Source organism: Arvicanthis niloticus, chromosome X (genome assembly GCF_011762505.2).
Source record: "Arvicanthis niloticus isolate mArvNil1 chromosome X, mArvNil1.pat.X, whole genome shotgun sequence".
NCBI classification, from domain to species: domain Eukaryota; kingdom Metazoa; phylum Chordata; class Mammalia; order Rodentia; family Muridae; genus Arvicanthis; species Arvicanthis niloticus.
The window spans coordinates 39,366,764-39,371,942 of record NC_047679.1 but is presented as its reverse complement, the minus strand read 5'-3'; the positions used below and the strand labels follow the sequence as shown (position 1 = coordinate 39,371,942).

Genomic DNA, 5,179 nt, shown 5'->3' with positions numbered 1-5,179 from the left:
TTACTACAGAAATCCAGGTTATGCTATGAAAATGTCTTTTAGGACATATATTTTTTATATGAAATTCAATGTTAAATTAACAGTCACTTTCACTTAGGACCTGGTGCCTATATCATACCTGAGGCATCTGCCAGAAGTCATAAAGAGGTAACAGTTGTCATACAAATTGGAAGACTTTGGATATCCAAAGCAGAAGATATTCTACCTTTCAGATGGATGACAAAGTTAGACTATGCATATATGACTTAGCTCTCAGTGAGTGAAGAGAATATGTCTTAGTGTACAACTTGGTCACCATCTACTGACAAAAATTATTACATTTAACAAGGCCATGCACTTTTGTGTATACACTTAAAAACTTTCGCTGGTGATTTCAACAAATGCAACAAACCCTGAAGTATTATTCTTGTAACTAGTGATACTGCTATGCAAGTAGATTTGTATGTGACCTATGTCATGTTTGTAAAGTGATAGAAATTTCTCACTTAGAAAATTATCTAAATACTGAAGAATTAGAAAGGTATGGTCAATAAACTTCAGAACATATATATGTGTGTGTGTGTGTGTGTGTGTGTGTGTGTGTGTATACATATACATATATATATATATATATATATATATATATATATATGCCAGAAATCTAGAGAGAAACTGAAAATTTGCATGAGAAACCAACTTGCCCCATATTTTAGACAGTATCCTGATCAAAGCTGAGTTAAACTATATTAATCCCTAAGCATTATTAGCATTCAAATGATTTTCTAGAATTTTGATGGTTATTTTAAGCCCTGCTATATATTTTCTTCCTATGCTTCATTATTTATAATAGAAGAAATATTTTATTTTATTTATTTTTTTAATAAAAAAATTGTATTTACTTAGAAGCATTCAGAATGTCAACAAAACAGCCGCAATTTTTTTTTGCAATTACAGAGTGGTATTCAGTTAACAGAACAACAATTATCTTCATATAAGCTGCATCAGAGACAACTGAAGATGGAAAAAAAAACCAAAAATAAAACCAAAAGAAAAGAAAAACAAAAACCAAACTACTGTCCCCATATATAACTAATTTGTGCGGTGCACCAACAAGAACCTGCTTTAAATTTCCATGCCAATTTACAACCCCCAGACTGTACCAGGCAAGGTTAGTGGCTATTGAAAATACCACCAGGACAGGGCTATCTAAAGACACATTCGGTAGTGTGTTAACTATACAAAAAAAAAAAAAAAAAAAAAGACACTGTACAGTTTAAAAACAAATCTTACACAGCCTTACATTTCAATTTTTCTTTAAAAGGAGTGAGTTGTGTACAGGGGGGTTAAATGCTTTATAGACAAGAAAAAAAAACTGCGCTAGAACCAACTTATTCATCATCATCTTCTTCTTCTTCATCTTCGTCTTCCTCTTCTTCCTCCTTTTCCTCATCCTCTTCATCCTCCTCCTCATCTTCCTCTTCCTTCTTTTTCTTGCTCTTTTCAGCCTTGACTACCCCCTTTTTCGCTGCATCAGGTTTTCCTTTAGCTCTGTAGGCAGCAATATCCTTTTCATACTTCTCCTTCAGCTTGGCAGCCTTCTTCTCGTAGGGCTGCTTGTCATCTGCGGCAGTGTTGTTCCACATCTCTCCTAGTTTCTTTGCAACATCACCAATGGATAAGCCAGGATGCTCGCCTTTGATTTTTGGGCGGTACTCAGAACAGAATGGGAAGAAGGCCGAAGGAGGCCTCTTGGGTGCATTGGGGTCCTTGAACTTTTTTTTGAACATCCCCTTTGGGAGGGATGTAGGTTTTCATTTCTCTTTCATAACGAGCCTTGTCAGCCTTTGCCATATCTTCAAATTTCCCCTTTCCTTTAGCAGACATAGTCTTCCACCTCTCTGAGCACTTCTTGGAGAACTCTGAGAAGTTGACAGAAGCATCTGGGTGCTTCTTCTTGTGCTTCTCCCGGCAGGTTTGCACAAAGAATACATATGAGGACATTTTGCCTCTCGGCTTCTTAGTATCTCCTTTGCCCATGTTTAGTTGGTTTTCCTCCGCGAGGCACAGAGTCGCCCAGTGCCCGTCCGGCTCTCGCTTGCCCCGGCGCTGTCTCTATGGAGCTCCGAAATATTTTATATACTACCCAAGATTCAAGGGAATGTAAACCAACACAACAACCACTGAATAGCTCATAAAAATTTATTTATATAACACTTCTTTTCCCCAGAGTCTCTCAAGGTAAGTAAAATAATTTCCTCAAGTTGATGTTCAAAATCTTCAAAAATTATGTAATAATGTATATCTTACAGTTCTTAGAATACAAGAGAGGGCAAATATTTAGCATTTATTTCCATTGTTATGGTTAATTCTTTATGCTATAAAGTAGAAAATAAAGAAGTTTAATAATATTCATTGTAATGACATTAAACAAAGAAGGAAATGATACAAACTCTCCTGGCTTCCTAATGTTTATAATATAAATGTGCATGTATTGGATGCATGTATTTTGTTAAGTTGTAACAACTAGTCACAGGAAGACAAATGCTATGAGCATGTATATGTATACTATGGTAATGATGATTAATCTTGTAAACAAATAATGTGAACCTATGTATATCTTTGTGTGTTTTTGTGTGTATGTTGTGTTGTTTATGATGATAAATCTTGTTGTAAACTTAATCTGACCCAGTATCACCTATGTTTTTGTTTATTCTAAAGAGTACATAAAGACAGAGATAAAGATAGAGAAGTGCCTCTGGAAGTCTAGTAGAAATTGATGCTTTGTATATGTGGTTTTATTCTTTCCTGATGAGTACATCTGCATTATTGCTGCTGCCATGAATATTGTTTTTGCCCTGACTGCTGCCATAAATATTGTTCTATCCTGACAACCAAACCCCTTTTCAACAACCACTGAATGTAGACTAAAGACTAGTGGGTCTCCAGAAAATCTCCAGGTCTTTAGCATCATACTGAAATGGCTGAAGCATTCAGTCTCATGAACTGAGCATCTACTAGGTTCACAACTTCTTTTGCAGACAGACAGGCATTGTTGAGACACTCATTCTGTGTTGTGTAAATTAATACCCACTTTATTATTTTTACAAGCTCTGTTACTCTTGAGAATGCTCATTTAGACAATATATAAAAGATCCCTTTATTTGTTATAGCATGTCTTATTTAAAGAAGCTTCCGATATATTAGGTTTTCATACTGCCCCCAAAATAGTACATATCTTTTTCTTTGTTTCCCCTTCATCCTCCTATTCCACACTCTCACTTGATTTTCCTATTACAGCTCCACAATCATTTTCTTTTCCTATTACAGCTCCATAATCTACTCTGTTTTTCTTTTCTATGGAGATCTGTCTGTACCCCCAGTTCTTGTTTCTATACTTAACCTTTGTGGTTCTATGAATTGTCATTTGGTTATTATTGACTTAACTTCTAATATCCACATATAAGTGAATTCATTAAAAAGCCTGTGGAAGTAACCAACCAATATCTGAACTAACCTAAGGCACACACCATAAGAGAGAACCCATACTTGAAGTGTTGGGGTGACCAAGAACCAAAGACTAGATAGCCTAGACACCTAAAACAGAATAGTATTCTTCTACTAAAGGTGGATCACAATAACATGACTCCTAATGACATTCTGTTATACTCATAGATCAAAACCTTGCTCAGTCATCATCAAAGAGGCTTCTTTCTATAGTAGAAAAGTACAGAAATTCATTGGAGAGGAATTTTAATTCATTAACACTGTTGCTATGGTTAGAATACAGATACACCCTTAGTATATACCTTTAATCTCAAACAATGCAAAAAATATGTTTGAAAACATATGTTTGAAAGTGACTTCTATTTGAAGGGCAGATAAAGAGACAAATCAGAGAATAAATTGACAGATGAGTTAGAGATAGGATATGCTCAACTCTCATGAGAACAGCATATGAAAGAGAGTTTACTTAAGAGAAATACAAAGAGAGAGAGAGAGGCAGTCAGTTTAGTTAGGTGGAGTTCTGTTGAGATAAGTCAGTCAGTTCTGTTCAGTCTGTCATCTCAGGAGGCAGTGCAGTGTAGATGTGTTCAGTTCTATTCAGTTCATTCAGCAGAGGCAGTTAAAAGCAGAGGATAAGAAGGAGACAGAAGATTAAAACAAATTGTCAGAACTAGTTTGAAGCCAAGAAAACCAATTCAGTGAGAAGCTGACAGAAGCCATATTGAAATCAGTCAGCTTGGTGAGGAGTTCAAGGCAGAGCAACTGGGTTGAACAAGCCAGCCAGAGTTCAGAAAGAGCTTTCTAGCTTTCTAGGGTGAGTGCAGTGGTTTGAATATGCTTGCCCCAGGAAGTGGAACTATTGGGAGGTGTGACCTTGTTGGAGGAGGTGGAGCCTACTTGGAGAAAGTGTGTAACTATTGGGGTGGGCTTTGAGACCCTCTTCCTAGCGGCCTGGAGGCTAGTCTTCTCTTGGCAGCCTTCAGATCAAGATGTAGAACTCAGCTCCTCCTGAGACATGCCTGATAATAGACTGAACTTCTGAACCTGTAAGCCAGCCCCAGTTAAATATTGTAATTTATAAGAGTTGCCTTGGTCATGGTATCTCTTCACAGTAACGGCAACCTTTGCTAAGACAGTGAGCTTGTTCAGGAGGAAGCCTCCATGACAATAATTAGATCTGGAGAATAACAGTTACTATTACAACTCAGTACAATATAATATGCAGAGACCGAGAGTCCTTGGAGCACTCTGCCCTAAATGAGATGTTTCTGTTAAATGCCTCTGATCAAGAATCAGAGGACTCTGAAGAAGAGGAGGCTGAAAGTGTATAAGAGCCAGCAGAGTTGGAGGATAGCAAGGAAATATGGCCTTCTAAAATATAGCAGGACCAAAGGCTATGTGAACTCAGTCTTAGGCAGAGTGCACATGGGTCTTCAACAGTCGTTGTCTTAGAGCTGAAAGGAGAAATAAACACATGCCTCCATCCCTAACCCAGAAACTATCTCCAATTATAATAAAAAAATGAAAAATTAGTTTTCTCCAAGGGAATATCACTAGGCAAACAAACTAGTCTTAAGAATAGATGATATGCCGAGCAGTAGATAGCCAACAGAAAACGAATTCAGTTCCATTTTTGGAAGTTATTCACCTCATAATGTTGTTGTATTATAGCTTTTTATTTTTAATTTTAACTTAC

The 5,179-nt window shown here is 36.7% G+C and overlaps 1 pseudogene; it reads right to left on the bottom strand.

Moving 5' to 3' along the window:
* Positions 1-1,251: 1,251 nt before the first annotated feature.
* LOC117694646 (high mobility group protein B1 pseudogene) lies at positions 1,252-2,096 on the bottom strand (annotated as a pseudogene).
* Between the last annotated feature and the right edge of the window lie 3,083 nt (positions 2,097-5,179).